This window comes from Pteropus alecto, unplaced genomic scaffold (genome assembly GCF_000325575.1).
Source record: "Pteropus alecto unplaced genomic scaffold, ASM32557v1 scaffold7, whole genome shotgun sequence".
Taxonomy (NCBI): domain Eukaryota; kingdom Metazoa; phylum Chordata; class Mammalia; order Chiroptera; family Pteropodidae; genus Pteropus; species Pteropus alecto.
The window spans coordinates 30,816,808-30,839,687 of NW_006494614.1; the positions used below are offsets into that span (position 1 = coordinate 30,816,808).

Sequence of the window (22,880 nt, forward strand, 5' to 3'; positions counted from 1 at the left end):
CTGAGGGCTAAACATAGATCCCAGGTTAAGAACCCCAACTATCAATGAAGCTATAGAAATGGATAACATGGCTTAAGGAGAATTCACTGGGAGAAGAGAAGGTTTAGGGATGGGCACCTATAGTTAGAAGAAGAGGAGCCTATAGAAAGACAGATAAGTAGGTGAAAAGTTAATGAGGACAGTAGAAGAAAGTATTTAAAGGATAGGATAGGGGCAAACTAGAGCAAAAAATACTGAGAGATTAAGAAAGGAAAGAACTGATGGGTAGTCTTTTCAACAGTTCTTAACAAAAAGTGTGTACTATAATAATGTAGGGGATTATTCACCTACCTATCTGTATTTGCTACAGGCTCCTCTTCCTCTGACTATCTCTAGGTGCCCATCCTTAAGCCTTCTCTTTGGCAAACTACAGATTTCTAGGCCGCATCACCAGCATCCTGAACCAGAATCTGATAAAGTACCCCAGTTTACTGAATATTGGAGATTGTTAGTACACTTGGCTGGAGCTGTTTCAGGAAGTAGTAAGAACACCCGTATGTAATGAGTTGGGATAGGAGAGCCTGGAGTCAGTTCAAATAAGCTTTTTAAGAGGAAGAGGCTAAAAGTACAAGAGGAGATGGAACCATCATTGGGGTGGTTCCTAAGAAGAAAGAAAGAGGTAGAACACAGAGGATAAATGGGGAGCCCCCTTTTCTATTTTAACAGATACAAAGCAAAAACAGGTGGATGTAAACTTGGTTTGGGCAGGCATCAATTTCCTCTGCAAATTAGAAGAAGCCATTTTCTGAGAGTTGGTAATGTATTCTCTTCGTTAATAAAAATATTATTAGGAAATTGTTATCCATGTCTTCATATTGAAACATTATTATATTTTCATTGATTGGAACCATGAAGAAACATGTGTATAACAATGGACTATAATATAAATATATGAATGACTAAAGAAATGTAGAAAATGATGACCATCCCAATATGTTTGTATCTGACCTTGAATTCAGTAGGACTGAGTTACTGAAAGAAGGCATTTCTTTGTCAAGTTTCTCCCTTGGGGAGATATTAATTCACACATACATTCAGTGGATATTTATTGAGCATCTACTATGTTCCAGGTATTGCTCTAGGTATGGAGCACAAAGCTGGGAACCAGATCAATTCTCTGTCCTCATAGACCTTGCCTTGAATGGAAGCAAAACAAAAGAACAACAAACAATAAAATTTGATATAGTGATAAGTTAGCTATTGAAAATTAAAGTGGGGTTAGGGTATGGGAATGGTTGTGGGGGGTTCCACTTGGATGAGACGTGCAGGAAGGACTCTCTGGAAGTGACGTTTGAGATTTGAATGCAGAAAAGCAGGCAATTATGATAAGGTCTGGAACAGAGCTTTGGAGGCAGAAGAAATTGCAAGTGAAAGAACAGACCGGTGTATGTAAGAAAGGGCAAGCAGGCCATATTGAGGGGAATGCAGAGTAAGAAGTGAGGAGAGTGACAGATAAGAGCCAGCTGGGGGGCCAAAGCATGTTGGTGTTCTAAGCACATGAATGTTAATGAACTTACTTGCTGCTCTCTGAAGAATGGACTTCAGAGATATTCTGCAGAGCACAGAATATCCCTTTATCTTCATAAGGCAGTGGCCTTATTCCGCATCTCCTAAATCCTCAAAGTTAATTGCCTATCTGACTGAAAATGAACTCCCCTCAGGTTTTCCAGCAGCAAATACTTCTTGTTAAAGGCAGGTACATAAGTCAGTTTGCTGTTGGGCGGATCAGGATGGCTGACCCTGACGCCCTGAGGGACTGATCTCACAGGCCGAGGGAGGAAGGCCTCCTTTCATGAGTGCAGGCCACGCTCCCCAGGTCCTTGCCTCTCTTCGTGCTTGCTTGCTCTTTCATCCTCTGAGTTGCCTTTATCTCTCTTGCTTCGCTCTTAGTCCCTCATTCCGCCTTCTCCCAGGGATGCATGTTCTGATCCCAGGAGGATTTGAACTGAGCATGTTTCTACCAGGGTTACCCTTGGCAGTTCGCACTTCGAGATCCAGATCCAAAACCCACCCTCTGGCCTTCGCCCCGGAAAGGGGGCGGGTGGGGAGCGCGAACCTTATCTCCCCGGCTCCGCCTCCAGGGGGCTGAGAGTGTTTCTGATCCGCGGCGCTCTGCACTGGCCGCTGCAGGGAGACGGGACTCCGGGCGGAGGGCAGCAAACTCGCCTCGGTTCAGTTTTCGTCCGGGTTGGGGCTGGTCACCGCCTGGGACGCCCCTATACCCCTGGTGGAGTAAGCAGCTGGCTGCGACCGCATCCCAGACCCTGGACGCCGCGCCAGGTAAAGTAACATCGCTTTCTCCCCTCTGCCTGCCAGAATTGCCAAATAGGGGGCTTCAGGGCTTAAGAGTTTCGCAGGGCGCTGATTCTTGCCTTGAATGAGTGTTTGGCCTCCGAGAATGAATAACATTGCGAGAGGGGATTTACTTCCCTAAGCTCATCCTCCTCTGCCTCTATCTCCTTGGAAGGGGCTGCATGTCTACACGTGGCGCGCCCAGAAGCCGAACGAGGGGGCGCACAGGGCTGTGTAGGGTGGACCAGAGATTCTGTACGCATGCTGCACAGTAGGCTTACTCCTGGAGCTTTAATAACTAGTGCTTGAATAGCACTTTAGACCAATTAAATCAGTATCTCTGGGAGGGGGACTTTAGGCATCGACATTAAAAAAAAAAAACTGTTTTCAGATCATTCCCATGTAAAGTAGTTTGGGAACCAGTGAATTAAAGCAGTAGTTCTCAAAGCCTGCAACATCAGCACCTGGGAACTTTTAGAAATGCAAAATCGAGGTGTGGAGGGGTAGGGAGTGAAACTCTGGGAGCAGGGCCCCCGCTGTCAGTGTTTTAATGAGCCCATCAGTGTTTTAATGAGCCCCGCTGTCAGTGTTTTAATGATGCTAGTGCATGCTCACTTTTGAGAACTTGGGTCCGATCTCAGTTAAGGCAAGGGCAAACACCTGCAGATGCTCCTCCACAGAGGCAGGAAGAAACAGACCACTTTTCAGAAAATCTAAGGGATTCATCAATAAGGTTTTACCCATATTGAAAATATATATACTGAGAACTTCGGAGGATCCTATAAAAGACAGAGGCTTAGCTATTATCTTGAGCCATTTTGACGTGGTAGAATTTGCATACTTGCTTTAGGAGAGATTAGGAATTTTTTTTTTTTTTGGAGTTGAAATGAAATATACAGAAGAAGAAATATACATAAGAATTTTCTAGCTGTAATAATATGGATCTTTGGCCCCTGATGACATGATCCCAGATCATCCCTGTCATCAGTGCTCATTACGGGACTTATCTGCAGTATTTTTTTTTTTTTAATGCAATTGGAGGTTTAAGGAATTCATGCTGATTCTCCAGAGTGAATGAAAATTCAGCATTCAGAAACCCAGAGGGGTTGTCTGGAGTGGCTCTTTTTTTCCTACTAATAGAGATCTGAGATTTCAAAATTTTGGCTAAAACAATTCCAGCTGTTTCAAAGTCATTAGTACAGAAATAGAATGACTTTGCAAACAAGCTTAAATGGATTAGAAAATCTAACATTGGATAAAAAAGCTAGGCTAGGCATGACTTCAGTCCTAGCACACGTGTGCTGTGGTGAACACAGTGCTAACTGTACCAAGACTTTCTGTACAGAGAATGTTTATTTTCCAAGTTGCTCTTTTCTGTGCCAATTTGTGATTGAGATATAAACTTGTTAAGGGACAGGTACTAAGCTTGTGTTTAGAGAAATGGGGGAAATATGGATCATGGATAGGAACAGAAGCCATGGTCTGAGGTTCAAGCCTCAGGTTCAAGACCTGCTCTTCTGCTTCTCCATGCTCATGGATGGTTGCATAAATTCTTCACGCCTCGCTTTCTCCATCTGTAAAATGGGGACCGTAGTAGTACAATGCATACTTCATACTTGTTAGATTAAAATGTGCACATACCACACACAAACTGAACACAAAACTAAAACCTAATTCTCAAACAACCTTGAAATGAAAAATTACAGTGTATTGATAACGTGGTCAGATTTTGTATCTTCATGCCAACCTCACCCTAGAATTTACAGTTTTTGCTTTTTATCTGAATGGGAACATATAGACATCAAATTGTCTTGATAATTTTTATATGGAATAATGTTTTATATGGAATATTCCAGAAATATTTTTAAATGATGTTTATAATCTATTACTATTCACATTTAAATAGCCTTAAAATCTAGCTCTCCAGGATATAATTCCTTATAAAAGAAAATTCATGTGGTAAGAGGGGATCTAAAAGTGGCCTACAAGAGAATCAGTTGAGAAGCACTATCCGGTGTTTCTTAGGTTCCTGAGAGAGAAATGAAATGAAACTTTAACCAGTTACATCAAGATTTGTTCAAGACAATATAAGAGGTTATATCCTGCCTATTACCAATCTGATGTGACTTCTAGAAGGCTGCACATAATCCAAGTTCCAGCATATAAGCATTTTAGTAACTCCTCCATTCAGAAAATCAGGTCTTTATTAGGATACTTTTGAAATTACAATTTACTGTTATTAAATTAAATGTGATTACAATTTAATATAAGTAGGGTTTCTATTTGGCTCACTATGTATGAAATTTGTAGTTGTGGGGATGAAAAGGAAAGATCAGAGGCACATTTCTTGATGGAAGAATGAAGGCACATAGAAGCAAATTCAGACTCTCAGTAATCAAATTATGTGTTTTGGATAATTTAACTGATGAGCTAAGAGGTGTGGAGGGGTGGGGGGTGAAACTCTAGGCCTGTGATGTTGCAGTTCCAATTAGGAATGATCAATATTGCAATGCCCCACAGTAATTTTATAATTCTCCACTTATAGACATAAGGCCCGCAGCAGAGATGATCATAAAGAAGTTAGCCTAATTGCACTTGATTTACATACCTAGCTCACTTAGAATGGTTTGGATGAGAGTTACCTCGCATTCATTGAGGTTCATTTTGAGAGCCCTATTTGTTTCAAAGTGGATGGTTTTACTATTAAAGCCAATCTTGAAAGTCTTATGAGTAAAACACATTTCAGAAAATGGATATGTTTTTATTTTTTGTATTTATTATCTTTGGATTATACTGCTCAGCATGCAATAGTAATTATTTCACTTGATTCATTATCATTCTTGTGAAAACAAAGTTGAAATGTTTACTTCGGGCAGATGGTTCAGTCTCACTCAAAGAGAATTAGCAGTGGAGACTGAGTTCCTCAACTTTCTCTATCTCAAGGTTAAGGACACACACTCTTCAGCCATATTGCCTAGCCTTGAATCCTGACTCTGTGACTTACGTGGTCATTTGAACTTGGACAAGTTTCATAACCCTTTTTTTGCTTCTGTTTCCTAATTAGTAAAAATGGGGTCATAGTACCTACCTCAACGAGATTGGTGTGAGTAAATGAATTGACGTGTATAAAGTTCTTTTAACACTGCCTGGCTCATACTAAATGCTTAATAAGAATTGCTATTTTTTTTTTTTTCTTTTTACCTTGGACATCATTTAATCGTTTAAACTGAAGCTCTCTTCTGTTTTCACCTCTGAAAATTGGATCCTAAAAAAGAAGTAGTAATTTAAGTTATGTTCGAATGATGTTTTTTCTGTTTTACCTAGTGAGGGAATTTGTTTCAGAATATGTAGTGTACTTTGAGTTCCTCAGAAAATAATACAAAATTTTGAACATTTCTAAAATTTCCCAGATACTGCTGCTGGCCAGAGATCACACTTTGAGAATCACTGCTTTAACCTACTGGTTCCCAAACATGACTGCACATTGAAATTGCCATGAGAATAATTTTTTAGAATGTAGATGCCCAAGCTATTTAAAAAATTAATGTTTGGTTAATTTATTGTGAAAAAATAAAAAGTAATTATTATTATTATTTATAGAGGCCCATTAACTATATCCATGAGATTCCTATGTACTTATAGAATTTTTAGAACTATTAGGGATATTAGAATTTGTCTAATATAAATGAGGAAACAGGCTTAGAGACATCATTCTAGGGTATGGGCTCTTGAAAAATTAATGGTGGTACTGAATAACAACTAAGGTTTCCTATGTTCTACTGTACATTTTTCATTCATTTGCCTTGCCTTCTGAAAAATCAAATAATGTGACAGAGGCACATAATCCAAGATAACGTTTTTGGAATACTATAGATCTTTCTGTCCACTTAACCCAGTTTGATTTCGAGATTATTTATTCAAAAAATTTCCTGAATGAAAGACCACTGAAAACAATAAATCTGGAACGCCAAGAAAATTAATCCATAGGAATCAGTTTTGAAAAGGATAATCTTTTCTACTAGGTTTGTCTTTTCTAAGGATTTAATTTAGTTCTTTGTTCTTATTGTTTCTTTGACATTTTGGTTTTCACTAATGAAAACTCAGAAGATATCTTTGAAAATTTCAGGAAACATTGACAATTTGCTCAAGTCTAAGTTTGGTGGTGACCTTCTGGGAATCCTGCCAGTTGCTTGTGTTTGATTCATTGTTTAGTTTTGTTTTACTTGTCTTGTTTTGATCCAGGTCAATTTAGCCATGATTGCAGCATTATGTTACCTCTTAACTATTTGTTTTTACAGTTATTGATGTCAAGAAGAAAAGATTAAGGATCAAGAAAATTTTCTTTTTAAAGTAAAAGGACATTCTAGGGCAGTTTGAACTTTGCAGAAAGTTTGTTCTTCTAAAAATATTCTTTGGAAATTTAGCTATAATTTTTTTTTATTATTATGTAATGGGTAAATAGAAACAAACTCTCAGAACATATGTATTATATTTTTATGGTAACTTTCAAATCCATAAAAATGGTGATTCAATGATTAAGACAACTTATTGAAATATATATATGTATGTGTGTGTGTGTGTGTGTGTGTGTGTGTGTATGTGTATATATATATATATATACTGTAAACAATTCTAAACCTTGTTGTACAGGAATTTTGCTACTTTATTAGGAAGAGAGTATGACACATCTCATGGGGTGTGTCTAGGTGTGTGTTTTCCAGTAAGACCCAGAATTAGATAGAGTATTAAAGATAAGACAGGAAGGAACATTCTTTGTAAGTGTTCAGCCATTCATCAGTGATTACGTGAGTACCAAATGCTTGGCTATCTTCTAGAAGATTCAGAGAAGTTGCGAATTTGGTTTAGTAAGTCTATTAATAGCCAGTTGGCAGTTTTCCTTTTTTATATGGAAAACTCCCTTCAATTTATTATATAAAAATAACATTTTATAAATATCTTTAAGTAAAAAAAGGATAAGGCAAATATAGTTCTGATTTAAATTTGACATAATACTATTTAGCAATCTGTAGAAGGGTCTGAATGTGGTTTGAAGGTTTGGCAAGAAGTAGAGTTGTTATCCCAGAGAGGATAACTGTGGAGATGGTAAACTTCCAGGGTCCTGAGAATGTAGGCATCTCCACTACTTCCCTACAGAAACTCACCATTCTCCTTCTGCATTCTGCCTTTAAATCATTTTACAGTGCTTTTACTTTTCCCTTCCTGATCGAATCACTTGTTACTTGGCACCTCTGAACTAAGGTTTGAAATGAGAGAGAAAGAAAAACTGTGGGACGTGAGGGTACATGGTAACTGTCTTAACTAGACTGGAATCAGTAGTTTCTACTTAGGTTCCTTTGGAATGAGGAGAGAGCAGGGATGAAGAGAGTTGGTGGGATTTTAGAGCTCTTGATGGCAAGTGGAGACACATGGAACCTAATTTGAACTCCTGCATATTTTTAGTGAAAGCAAGCATGTCAATATATAATGTGAGCAAGTAGGTACTTACAGCCTCTTACGTGTCATTTCTATACTACCACTTAAATAACAGTAATAATATTTATATGTCTAGTGCTAAATAAATAGATGCTCTCATTATTTCTAAGAAGGCTCTGGGCCAGGAAATGGGAAACTTGATTTCTCATCCCAGCCTGCCACCAACTTACTGAAAAGTTGGTAGCTTAAAAAATCCTGCAGTAAGCTAGAGCTTGGCAGGTGTGATTGTAAAGTCTTTTTTCATTTTGCTGTTTGCATATTTTTCTTTTTCTTGGTTAAAATCACCATTTGAAGCCATCATGAAACATGTAAAGAAATGCAACTTCGAGCATCTGTATGTAGAGTTTAAGTCATTGTGGAATAGCATCCTTTGTGAAATTAGTCTGCTGAGGAATGTAGAATGCACTTCTAAAATTCCTATTAATATGCTTCTTGAATGTTCACTGAAGATAGATATTACTGTGAATGAGGCATAATGAAATAGCAGAACTTTTTTAATTCAAAAAGATTTAAAATCCCTTTTTATAATGCCTAAACAATTTTTTTTTTCTTGGCCTCCATGTAGGAATTTTATAAATAATGTTCATTAGTCTTTTCAACAGTTGAAAAAAATTTTTTTCTGATTTTGAATTATGGGTTTTGTGAGGGAAATCATGTTTATATGAGTAATCAAATTATATTTTTGAGTTCTAAATTACATGTTTCTCAAAATGTTAACAGTTGTGTTTGGGTGGCAGAATGATAGATATTTTCTTTCCTGCTTTCCTTTATGTTTTTAATATACAAGTATTGCTTTTATAATGAAAAATGAATGCATAACTACATGCTTTGTAGATAGGAACATTTGAAATTATAATTTTGAATTCCCATATAAATGAGATAATTATGTTGTGTGATTAATTTATTTTCCTGTAATTCACAAAGTACATATTATGCCAGATGTACTTTTAAATATCAGACACACTAAGTACGGATAGTAAAATCTGGCTAGAATGACACAGTAACTTTTTTTTAAAGTAGAAAGATCAGTTCATTACTCCTTGTGAATGCCAAAAGAATAATATGTACTCTAATACATTGAGTTTATATAAGATAATAGCTAAAATCATGGGTGTTATGTAGTCATGGCCCTGATACTTAGCACCTGCATGACCTTGGCATGGTATTTAACCTTTTAAAGCTTACTTTGGGATCATAGGACCTACTTCATAGAGTAGTCAGGAAGGTTAATTGGGATAATACAAATGAACACTTTAGCATAGTGCCTGGCAGATAAAAAGTACTCAAATTAGCTCAAAATTTGTTATCATAAATATAACTTTCTATTTCTGAGCTTTTCGCCATTGTGATTTGACTGTCTTTTGAAAAGCATGTTACTTTTTTGGATGAGAATATCCTCCATGTAACCTGGGCCATAGAGACGAAGCACATTCAGATTTTTGCCATTATCCACACTGTGCTGGGGGAAAACAAAGTGCTGATGCAGGGGACGGTTGTCTGCTGAAGCTGGCAAGTCTCTAGCAGCAGTAACAGAGGCTTTTGAGAACAACTCCTTGTGACTATAAATGTTGATTCTAGAGTCTGAGAGAGAGGCTGTCATCCTTCGCCATACGGCACAGTTCCAGTTCACTGTGGTTGTTGGGTGGGTTTGGGGATATCTTCAAGTCTTGCTTGCAGCTGCAGGTGGCTTGTCATGAACTCTTGGATTTCGCAATGGCAGAGATCTCTCTGGTCAGGGCTATAGATAGCTCATATCTTGACTGTGAAAATTAGAAGATAACTTTTTCTCAGAGCAGATGCAGCGCTGGGTTTCAGTATCCATTTCCTGGGTGCCTTTGTGCTGCTGCAGCCTGGACCTTGGTGCATCTATATAGCATATATATTAATTTATCCATTCAGCAAATATTTTCCAGCTCTTTCTATAGGTTAAACAAGTTCCTAGAGATGCAGCAATAAATAGACGTGATCCCTGTCCTCGAGGACTAATGATCCCTTAGCAAATTCCCCCATGGATGCTCTGGATGTCAGGGTTAGTTGTCATACCACAAAATTCCTAACTCTATTCCATTGCTGCTTATGGTAGAACATCTACCCTAAGTCGTTGTGGTTGTTCATGTCAATTGCCCCACACTCACTAGTCTGAAGTTTTTTAGAAGCTGTATTTGGATCTATGTTCTCCTCAAAACTGTGATGAGTTCTGTATATATAATGCGCATCTGTAAGTTTCTATAAAGTATTTAGACTACGCATGTCATCTTAAGCCCAAAACTAAACCAAACAAAAATCCGTAATGAAATCAATTGAATTAACTGAGGATTGACAGAAGGAAGTTATGGAGGCTTTGGGAAAATCAGAATCAATTATTTTTAGACTACACATGTGAGAAAAAAGTTAATAATTTTGATCTCTGACTCATTCTAAATGAGTTAATTAAATGAATGTCTGGATAGTTACTGATAGAGGATAGTTAAAGCCATTCGTGCAACTGTGTTTTCTTAACTGTTGCTCTAAATACTCTTAATTTTTAGATGGATAGTGTAATTTCAGATTGGACATTTTTTGGCCAGACCTATTACATTATTAAATGCTAAGCTGAAGTAATGCAGCGAGTTTGCGCATTTTAAATGTTTCTTCATCATCTTGGATGTGACTGCCAAGTTGAATTCCAAATTTCCCTTCTAGTAACCTGCCTTGTTTTTGAGCTTTGGGCTTAAAGCAGCCTACAAAAGTTTAGAGAAGCAATTATAATTTCACATTTTCAAACTTGATTCGAATACTGATGATTTAAACTTAAAAATAAATGTGTGTTTGCATTCTACTTTATCCCCTCTTCCATTTTATTCCCAAAGATAAACAGTTATAAAGTTAGTTGCAGAAGAAATTTTTTCCTTTTCCTTTCTTTCATTCTTTCAGTATTGCCAATCCTTAGGCAAGGGAAATCTGCAACCCAAGACTGTCCTCAAGGAATCCACTTACACAGAGCTGTGACCCTTCCAAACTGCAGGGAAGAGGAGATGTATCCTCGCTTCTTTAGAGTGCAAGACTTTGTTACAATTTATTATCCTAGACTCCAGATAGTTTCACATTTTGACTTTTAGTCCTTCAAATGTTCTTCTCCTTCAAAAGTCCTTCTTCTCCTGGAATTTGTTTTCTCAGGGTTGTCTATTGATATATTTTAAGATAAAAGGGGAAAGGAAGAAGGCATATTTTATTATCTGTAAAAGTTACAAGAATGAATTTCAGTTTCTGCAACCATGATTCTTGTTAGGTAGTTTGGAAGTTTTAAAGAGAAAAATACAGGAATTTTGATATATCAAGGAAGGTAGGGGAGGGGCACAGAAACTTCCAAGGAAGCCATTACTATGTGTCACATCACTTTCACAGCAAAGAGATATTGGGAATTATAAAAACATTGAATATGTACTATATGAAAACACAAAAAACGAGAAGTGATGAGCCACCATGTTTAATTTCAGTGGCTACTAGGGTGCCTAGTAGTTTGAGATTGGCCGTGATACAGTTTGAGATTCGCTTATGATACAGTTGGGAGATGGGCTATTTCTAATATAATTTTTAAGAAGCAAAATAAACTCTGTAATTGAGCTCTAAATGATCTAATACTGGAGGTAGACACTGTGGAAGATTTCATATGTTTTCGTCATGATTTGCTTCATAGAGGATGTGTCCTCGAACTTGCTTCTTAAAGCACAGTTCAGTTTGGACATATGGTTCAGTTTAGACACATATTCTAGTCAGCATAAATCATAGGGCTGGAAATTATCTCATAAATAATTGTTGTTTACAATACAAATATTGTTTACACCAACAATACTTGATACCTCTCTCTAGCACACATAATGCACAAACTGTCCAATGCCAGACACCTCCAATGATGGGACACTTTCAGTCTTAGGGACATCCCCATTTATTAAAAACATTTTCCTTAAACTGCAAACTTCTTCCCTGGAATTTCCAGGCATTGGTCTTAATTCTGTACTCTGGGAGTGACAGGGATAAGTTAATTTCTTTCACGTGGCAGTTTCGCCAGTATTTGAAGACAAGTGAAACATTATATTCTAAAACTGCTTTTCTTTTGCAATAGTTTGGAGTTACATCTCCAGTCTGGTCACCTTTCCCTGGACACAATGAGTTTTGATTCTGACCATTGGTTGCTAAAAAAAAGAGTGTATAGTTCTGTTCTTTTTCTCCCTTGTAGACCAAGAGCAAACTGATTGTTGGCAACCAATTAACACTAATGACTGTAGTTTACCATTAGCTAAATGGAGAGTAGATAGTAAACATTTGAGTTCTTTAATGTTCAAATGATCAAAATGTTCATAAATGAATGTTTCTTTGGTTAGGTTCATATTTTCCTGCAGAACTTTGAAGATTTTGATTTATTGTTTTTTAGGTTCACTTCTGTGATAATCTCTACACAATCTGAATTGTATTTCTTTTTAAATATTCTCCCTATCCCCACTCTCTTCTTATTGTCACAGAAACTCTTAGGATTTTTTTTTTTTTTTGCTTTACCCTTTGAATTATGCGTTTTCACCAACATGTATCTAAAAGAGGTCTTTCCCCACCGCCACCCACATTTAAGCAATTTGGTACTTGTGAGACCCATTCAATCTGGACTCAAATTTTTATTTAGCTCTGAAAGCTTTTCATTATTTTTTCATGTCTCTTTTTATTAATTTTCCTTCTGAACTTTTTTTTTTAAAAAAATATTTTGTAAAATCTGTGTCCTTTGCATTGTAATTTGGTAGAATTCTTCAACTTGATTTTCTATCTAGCTACTTCCCTCTTCAACTATTCTCATATATCTCTGAATATATTAATTAAATTTAAGTTAGTTGTCTTTTTACTGTTATTAACTCTATTTCTATGGGTGTTAGTTACTATATTTGCTGATTTGTGGTCTTCCTCTATGATGCTGGTTTTTACTGAATATTTGTTCAATTTTCTGTGTTTGCAATTTCATATCTACTACTATATGGACTTTTTTTCTGTTTACTACAACTTTCTCGTAATGATTCTGTTTACTATAGCTTGCTCCTAATGTAAAGTTGGGCACTGTACTAGTTAGTGTTTTGTCTTCTGGACAGATGCTTTCCATTCCTCTTGGTTTTTGCTAGTGGGGAACCTATCTGAGCTCTGCATTGTCAATCCAGTCTAAGAGCCCAAACTCATGTCTTCCCATGGATACAAATAGGAAAGAGTTGCCTAAGGCCCAAGAGGCAGCTGTTCTTTCTCATTCACACAAACTGCTCCTGCTCAACCTGAGAGGCACCTACTTCTGTCAGGATACTTTTCCTCCTCCTCTTCTGAGAATCCTTTTTCTTTCATCCTGGAGTAATATTGTTCCTCTGACCTTCCCAGCAATGTAGGCCATGGAGTTGTGAAGGGATCACATTTAGTGTTAATCTGACAATATTCTAAAGCACCTGAAATTGTAGAAAGGAATGATAGTCATTTTGGTACCTGCTTTATTCCTTCCGCTATGAAGTGAACATTTTTAGACCAAGTATTATGTAGACAGTCATAGCTGCTCCTTTAGGCTGTCGGGTGATATGGCTTTAGGGATCTTGTTTGCAATTTCTTCTGAACAGCACTTGGATGATGTAGAAAAATAAGAGCATCTCCTTTTGACTAAAGTTTGGAAGACTGTAATTCTGAGACTCTCTTGGAACTTCCTAGAGAAAGGTCAGTTTTCTAACATGAACAAAATCCAATGCAGCTGTTTCTGCTTTAGACCATCAAATTTGGAAATCAGTGTAGGAGAATGTAACCAACTTTGGAGTGAGCAATGAGGCATGAGAATTTTTCACCTCATGAATTTCTTGCATTGTAGGTGTATTTGATAATACTAACAATACTATCTTGAGTTTGTGTATCTTGATCCGTTTTAGAGATCCTTTCTGCAAGAATTCCTGTAAATATTTAATAATAATGTCACTTTCTATAATTCAGTCTCTTTATCACACTAGTCTCACAGGATTTAAAAATATGTTTTGAAACATTGAACACTGTTTTCATTTACCAAGGTGTGAACTAAAATGTTTGCAAACTAAAATGCTTTCTAGTTCTCTTGGGTTGGTTTTCCTAGTAGGTTTCATTATTTACTCAGTTTGAAGTACAGCATTATCAATCTTCAGAATGCCAGGCATAGTTTTATTTAAATGTAAGAATGAAACACATTCCAATGCCCAATTATACCTCCCCCCACCCACTCTCTACCGTTTCAGAATATTTGTGCTCGTTTACTCTTGCCATCCTAGTTAACAGGTAATCAAAATTTGACTGCGGTATTTATTTTCTGACTCTCTCTCGCTCGCTTGCTCTCTCTCTCCATGGCACTTAATAGGTACTCACTAGCAAACGAACTAAAACACACTCTCACAAGCGCAAAGGGGGAGCGGCAGGGAAAGAACAATGTAAAGAGCTTAAGAAATCCCACATTTTAGGATTCAAAACCATACTGCAAGCATTCAGTTGGATTTGTGTCGTGCTTGTCATTTGTTTAAAAGAAGCAGCATTTTCAAGGAATTTTTTTTTTGTCTGATAGCATAGCAAAAAAAAAAAAAAAAAAAAAAACTACATTGAAAAGAGAACAATCAGAATGGTACTGTGCATCTGTGCATGTCTTTGGAGCTCTTTGAATGTAATAGAAATGTTATAAGTACAATTATTTTGGTTATAAAATATTGATTTAGGGAAAATTTATAATATATTAGATCTAGTAGATCCAGTTTGGAATAATGGAAAGAAATAACCATTTTGGGGGTTTAAGGGGTGAATTATTCACCTTGTATTTAATGGAATAATTAGGTAAATTATTTAAGAGACTAGAACTTCAGCTAATTTGAAATGGAAGAGCTCCTTCAACTCACTCATCTCCTCATCCCCTGGTTTTATAGAGGAGATGCTGAAGTCCAGCCAGGCTTGTCTTTTTGCCCAGATTCCTGCAGTGTCCTAGTGGCCTTGCTGGGTCTGGAACAGAGATAGTCCAGCTGCTGGTACAATCCTCTTTGCCCCACACCTAGGTGAATAAGGCCAGGAATGATCTAAATATCGTGACTCATCACTTTTAAACAAGTTACTGTTGCTGCACTGAATATAATGCTTCCTTAATTAACAAATGCAGGATGTTCATTTTTCCATACCAGAGCTTCCTTTAGGATGGTAAAAACTTGCACACTCATTTATTTTTGTGGATGGTCTTTTCATTTTCCATTCTTTTAAACACAATCATGTTTTATTTGGTTCTCTTGAATGTCAGGATGGTAGATTGTTTTAGTTCACACTGCCTCTTCTTTTCCTCAGGAAACCTAGTATATGGCAGTGGAGCCATCTGGGAAGTAAAAAGATTGTACTATATGAAACATTTTGTTTTTCTTGGATGTTTAGCAAGCATTTTCCCTGTAGATACAAAAGACTGGTTTTTGAATGTGCAGTGCTATGAAGGGTAGGTAGGAAAAAACAGTGTGTTTGGGAGAAGAGTAGAACACATTAAAATTGGTTGAAACTCTTACATTTAAGTATGCATTTATAAACATTTTACATGCATGATAGAAAGTAAGAGTTTGGATGAATTTGTTTTGGAAATTTGGAACTAAATTGATAAACATTGCACTTTTTCCATAAACAAACATAGAATGTGCATATTTCAAATTTGTATTTTTTTGGTTGTAGATAAGAATGAGAAAATTAGAAACTGAGAATATTTATTCTGTATCAAAGAATTAGATAAAATAGGTATTTTGCAGTTTTGAAATATGCATTCTTCCTTTAAACATCAAAGCATAAGTAAGCAAGATAATCATCCATGACTGTTTTATAAGTTAACAGCAATATAAAGTAAAAAAAAATTACTATTATTTATCTTGGTCAAAGATATTATTTAAATTAATATAAGAATTGTATATATTCCTAACAAACAATTAAACGAGGCTCTGTAGAATTAGGGAAAAGCTTTTGAAACTTAAATTTTTTTATTTTAAGAGAAATAAAAAGTGAACTCAAAACTTGGAAGGTGCTGAAATATGAGTCACTAAATACGAGATACTAAAATTGGACTAATTTCTTTGAGATTGATATCATGGAGGAAGACCATATTTTTCCCAATCTTTCGTAGTAGTCATAGATCATTGGATTAGAAGAGCTAGTATGGGAATTATATTTCTATATATCTGGATTAGTTGGGGCTCTCATAGAACAATGGCTTTCAATTTTTTTTTTTTTACAGGAACCACAGGAAGATATTTCACATTGTGACACATCTGTATTTATTTGATAGACGTATATCATGATATTGTTTCATGATAAATACCTACCTTTTCTGTATTATGCTCATTTTCCCTTTCGTTTCATTCTTTTAGAAAGTTCTTGTTGTTGAAAAAAAAAAGCACTTGTCATGATCTACCAAACTGATTTTATAATCATGATAGGCCATGATTTGCTGATTGAATAGTAATGCCGTAAAAATCCCTCCATAATTCTTTTTTTGGGAGGTGTTGAATTTATAGTCATCATTATTAGCTTTGTTTGCCAAATGCATTTCAGTTACATAATGGGTTTACGTCTCCTGATCCACGTTGATTCTGGCCAATGAGTTCAGTAGAAATTGACATATGTTTCTGGACTGAAGCATTTAGTGTCCAGTTTGAGACCCTCCAGAGCTCTTTACCTCTGCATGGTAAGTGGCCATGCTCCTCAGAATGGGTCCCAAATAGAGGAATGTGGAACAGAGCCCTTAGCCAGCCCATAGTGAACCTATAGTATAAGTAAAAAATAATACTTTGTTCTTATAAGGCACTATAATTTTTTGGTGTATTTGCTACTCAGCATAGCCTAATTTCTCCTGACTGGTGGGGGGTAATTCAATCATGTGCTTGGCTGATGGTGGGAGAGAGCCTTCTTTTGAAATATTGTTTGCCTAAAAACATATAAAAGTTTTAAAATAAGTTTATTATTTCTGACTATAAAACCATATGTGTTTTTTATAGGAATATTTGGAAAACAATGGGAAAGCAAAATGAAAAAATTGTATATTCTGAATACTATTTGGAGGTAATTTTTGATATGTCTATGAAAAAAATATTTTTACTCAGTTTACTACATAGTTTTGTGTTTTACTTTTTTCTTACTATTTTTAATGTCATTAAATATTCTTGGAACACATGAATTCCATGCCTCTGTGGTGCTCCATCATATAGATGAACCAGCATTATTTAGTTACTCTTGTATTGTTAGACATTTAAGTTTTGTTTAATACAAGGACTTTTAATGGTCTAAAATCTCAGCCCTTGGCACTTACTAGCAAATAATAAGCCAGAGTAGCATCCACATCCACTCTGCTCACTCTGCTCAGCATCTGTTGCTTCTATCTCCCCATTAGCCCATTTCTGGCACAGAGTGGGTCCATATATTCTGCCTCTGAGTAAACAGTTCCATATGTCCTTATACCTCATTTAGGCTTATATTCAATTTTCTAAAATCTGAAACAATTTTTATTTTCTCTCCTCCATCCCCCAGCAAACAACTTTGGTTTTCCTTCTGACTTCTTGCTATTAGGAAAGGACATTGCCACGTACTAGGTGCTTGAGCCAGAGACTGGGGTCATTCTCAGTTTTCCCTTCCACATAAGTATAATCAATCAAACTTGGCTTGTTTTAACTCCTTGGTCTCTCATCTCTATTCTCACTCCCTCTGTCCTACCTCAGGCCCTCACTGCCTCTTAGTGGCTTTTCTGTTTTCCTGTGCATGGTTCTCCCTTTTGCTACTATAATGAGCTTTCTAAAATATGAACCAGAATGTCACTCCCTTGCTTAAAATTCCTATGAAGAGTCCTAGAATGAGCTTTAAAGACAAAGTTCATTCCTCCTCACTTGATTTAAAAGGCCCTTCATGATTTGCTTCTTGAATACTCTCCCTGTCATTCATTGTCATTCATTTCACTCACTGCCTGCTGTGGGCTGAATTGTGTCTCCTCCAGATGCATATGTTAAAGCCCTAACTTGTATTTGGAGGAAGGCCTATGAGGAGATAATGAAAGTTAAATAAGATCATAAGGAGAATGGGGCTCTGATAACATAGGATGATAGGATTTGCGTTCTTATGAGACATCAGGGAGTTCTCACCTCGGCCCCCAACTCATGCGCCTGTGCACACACATGTGAGGCCTAGTGAGGACACAGCCAGCAAGATGGTGGCCAGCCTACAGAGAGGTCTCACCAGAACGTACCATGTTGGCACTTTGATCTTGGACTTCCAGCCTCAAGAACTGTGAGGAAATGTCCACATCGTTTAAACCACTCAGTCTATGGTATATTGTTAGGGTAGCCCAAGCTAAGACACTGCTCCCTGCTCCCTACTCCCCACAGATACTTTACTCTAGAAATTGTTACTTCAGAAATGCTGTTTCACTGAGAATATTTCACTCTTTGATGTTTCCAGGCATAATTAGGCACTATCTTCCTATCTTCAGGTTACCTACAAATCCCTGGTTTTCCTTCAAGTCACAGGTTAAACTTTTCCCTACGCTCAGAAAACTTTCCCATCTCCTCTCTGCCAGGCAGATTTTGGTATTCATTAATCCGAGTCCTCTTGTGCCTTAAACACATTTCCATTAACATCTATACTCTTCTATGGTAACTTCATATTTGGTGGCTTTCCACTGAACCCTACATTTCTCGAGGCCATTAACTATGCTTTTTCATCTCGTATCCCCAATATTTAGCACATTGAAAAATAGTAGGTGGTCATAAATATTGAATGAATAGACAAATAATAGTGGTAGTTATTCATGTGTTAACTTTTATCTCTTGAAGATTTTTTTCCCACTCTTTTACAATCCAAACACCCAAGCTTCGTGTATTCTTCTTATGAAAACCAGCTGTTAATACAGGATTTGAATTTCATTTACACTGATGTATAAATAACTGATAACCATTTATGTCTCCCAAGGGCATTTCAATTTTAACAGGGATAGAATTCTTTATCTAAAGAAAGAAAATCTTTCTTGGTGTAATTTCAAGCTTAACAAGCATATAGGATTGGTTTTAATCGAGGGTAGAGGTAAAGCTTAAGAAGTTTTCTGTGCTCCAGATTCATACCCCATAAGCTCCGCCTAAACATGAGACCAGGCCTATTACCTGCTAGTTCATTCACAGAATGAACTGGCATGTCAGATTACACAGCAAATTTATTTTTGTTTCTATTGCACTGCATAGATCATATGAACTTCACATCTGGTAAACGTTTATACATAAAATGTGCTTCTGCCAAGAATTGTGGTTTTCTGGTACATCCCAGTAACTCTGAGTCAAGGTCACAAAACTAGCATTGCAGAGTTTTGATAATCTGGAACTTTATTCTGCTTCTAGTAATTGAGAAAGTTGCTCTCTTAGTTCATTTGAAGACCCTGTAAGTCACCATTATAGGCTTGGAAAAGTACTTGGTGATTCAAAGCCCATTTAACTGTTTGTGGGCTCCTTCTGCAGAAGCCATGTCATAGAAATAAGAATCTTGTCATTCAAAAAAAAAAAAAATTCCCACAGAAAGTATTTCCCAACTTTTCTTAATGACCTATTTTCATGTCTGATAGTCTCATCAAGTTTCATTTTCATATTAACTTAAATTCTGCCTAATTTGGTTTTGTCACTTAGTTCTGTTTTTCATAGAAGTGAAGAATAGCAGATTTTTATATAAACTGCAGTATTAAAGATACCAAGCAGTGCATTGTCTCAGAAGAGGAAAGCAAACCAAATAACACTGTCACAAATACAATTCAAGTTAAGTTAGCAAAACGAGGTTTTCTCAATACAGTGTGACCCAAAGCTGACCTGCTAGTTAGACTGGGGGTTTGAAATTTGGTGTGTTGCTTATAGTATCAATATCTCCAGTGAATTCTGTCCTGAAAAGCCTGATAACATTAATATAATTGAGGAACTGGTTAATTTTACATTAATTTAATTCAGAAAGCAGTTAAAACATTTCATGGTAGTTATCTTTTCCTTTGAGGAAGGAGAGGAACAAATACTTAACATCTTGAAAAGTAGAATTATTTAGAAGATGAATCCATGTAAATTAAATGATAGAGGAACATGTGGTGAAAAATTACCTTTCTCTAGTTTCTAGAAAGGAATAATACAATATTCCTTCCATTGTAGGGGAAGAAATCAAGGTGACTTATCTTGGTATACACTTGACTGTAAAAGTTGGGGATTCGGCTATGCTTGATACTTTCAGTATTTTTCTACTGGTGAATGAATTAACCATTGGTAATATTTCTGATGTTGGGTTTAAAAAGTAAATCTCGAGACATACGGATTGTTTGAACAATTCTTTAGTATTTGTTGATTCTTCAAATGAATATTTTAAATAAAGCAAAACTAGGAGATCACAAGATAGCAGACATAATACTGATTATAACTTCTATAAATATCCACAGCTTAAAAAAGATAAGATACTCTGTTCAATGATTAATATATTTAAAAATTAAAGGTCATGAATATATTTAAAAATTTCAAAATTTTGCCTAGGTTCATATTAGTGACTCGTCTTTGCCATTTTTGAAGTTCTTTTCTTTTAAATGAGATTTTTGTGCCCAAACCCTCCAGATTCTTTTATGATGTTGATTATTTTCCTTTCATTGAACACCTGAAAACAGCAACTTCTTTGGCCAGGAACAAGCTGAAAATTCATCTAAGTGGCAACCTTTAGGTAGCCAAATGCCAGGTCTTCTACCAAGCACTGTAGGCTCCCTTCATACTTGAGCAGAGAACTTAGCTACTTAAAGCTTTCAGATGCCCTTACTGATGGAGCAGTAGCTACCACTAAAAGTGAAATTCTGTGAAGTGTTTCAGAAATTTTGAGTCATTGCCTAACTCAGGAGCAGGTGTTCTGAATCAATGATGATTAGTTGATCTAGTCCTTAGTTTGTTGGTAGCTCAGGGTCTCAAAATGGTTTAATGAAATGGCCAGTTAGTATAGAGGAAGTTGTTTGCTTTAAAAGGAGCCTTATTATAACTTGTAAATGTTAAAGGAAAATGGAATATTTTAAGGGTTTTGTGGGAGGAAAATTTAACTTGTGGCTTTGAAGGAGTCAGTGGTGTTTAAACTAAATTAGTGGTTAGAGTGATCATTTTCAGAATTTTGAGAAAAGGGAAATCACTTTCTGATTTTTTTTTCTGGAGGTTTAGGATTTTTTCTTTTTTATCTCTGTTTATTGACTTACGTACTTGTTTGTTACAATTTACATTTCATGGTGTTGTATTCAAGAGTCTAGCTATTCTCCATTATCATCAGTTTCAAGCGAATTAGAAAAAGTGGTTGGTGTGATTTGGTTCACAAGTTATGATATTTAAAACAGTACTTTTGTTAAAAAATTTAAATAGTAGAGTTACATAGAATGAGATACTGTCCAACTGTAATATTTCAGCATAGTTGTCCAAATGAAATCTAATATGTCACTATGTTCATCAAGTGGCTCATATTGACGTGTTTTTTCCAGTAGGGAACTTGGTAAAATTGAGCAGTGTCAGGAAAACAACAGCCCATAATGTCACTGTTTTTATGTTTTGATTCAGTCAAATATGCTGATTCTTAGACACATCTTTTTTTTGGTATTACATATATATATATTTGGTTTATGTCTATCATGTTCCGAAGAGATTGTGACTTATTAAGTAGCAGTCACATTGAAATAAGGCAGGAAAATATTAGAATGGAAAATATTAAAATAATCAAATTTTTATTTTAATTATGTCTAACACAAACTACAGACTGTAATTTATACTTTTGCCAAAGAAAATTATAAATCTACATAATAAGTAATGGAGTTCATTATACATAGTATCTTGGCCTCTTCATTTTAACATCTACTGAAATTATTGTGCATTTACTATGTTTATGTCAAGAACTGTGAAGGGTCTGCAATTTTACCCTACTTGGAATCTAATAAGTTAGTCTGCCACAGTTTTAGGCTGGCAGAAAGGAGACTCTTGGGTCAGAGAAAAAAGGACTTTCTTACTCACAACACAGCACTCAGCATCAGATTCCTATTGATTCCTCTTGTCCCTCAAGTCCCGTGAGGTTGATGTGGAGCGACCTAGGTAGATGCTGCATACAAAGTGGTTTATGTCACAGCTGAGGAACTCTGAGCTTAAGAAATCATTTTTTATAAAAAGTATGCTAGCAAATTTGTCCAACATTGTACAGGAGGAAGAAATCATCTCTATTATACTAGGCAGGAAACAAATCTGCCCTCATCTCAGGAGTGAGACACTATCTCCTGTGGTTGTTAGGAATATCTCCCAGCATCCTTGGGACAAAGCTGATTCAAGGGGCACAGAAACATGCAGAATTGTCTGCCAACACCTTATAGTTGAAAAATCAATGAAAATGCAGAATTTTAATATATACTGCATATCATTTAGTTTTTATCAGCTGGACATGTTTTTGGTGATCGTCAGGAAGAACCATGGTATATTTTGTTACTCTGGAAATAGCTAATAATATTGCATTCTTGAGCATTTTTGATTTAAAGGTCGTTTACCATGAATGCATTATGCAAATATAGTTTTACACCTATTAAATTTTTATAGTTTTTTGAAATTAGAATGTGAAAAATCAATCTAATAGCTATACTTATTATCAAAAATCATTTATTGATGGCTCTAGAAAATTTTAATGCACTGTTTGCCATAAACCTAGTACTTAGAAGAATTTCATATTTTTTTTATTTTTTAAATTTAATGATATAGTTAATTGGAAAAGCAAGTAAACTGATATTTCTGCAAGGCATGTTATAGAATGAAGAATATTATTATGTCTTCTAAATGAAACAGAAATAAAAATATGAAATAAGAAAGTACTGACCTTTTTCTTCATATTATCTTCTTGGAGGGTACTTTTACTCTTCCGTGGAAAGGGAAAGATAAAATCCAGACAATAATTAAAGAAGCAAAGAATATAGGTAAACACATTACTGTTCTCCCTTCTATTGATATTACTGTCAGTCACTATCAGCCTTTCTTCAAATGAACACAACT

At 36.0% G+C, this 22,880-nt stretch overlaps 1 protein-coding gene across 1 annotated transcript in view; it reads left to right on the forward strand.

Annotated features, from left to right (window-relative positions):
* Positions 1-2,137: 2,137 nt before the first annotated feature.
* COL21A1 (collagen type XXI alpha 1 chain) overlaps positions 2,138-22,880 on the forward strand; it is a 153,140-nt gene continuing 132,397 nt past the window's right edge. The window contains exon 1 of the mRNA XM_025042821.1: positions 2,138-2,319. The gene's annotated coding sequence lies outside the window, so the exon portion shown is untranslated. The remainder of the gene's footprint in view (positions 2,320-22,880) is intronic.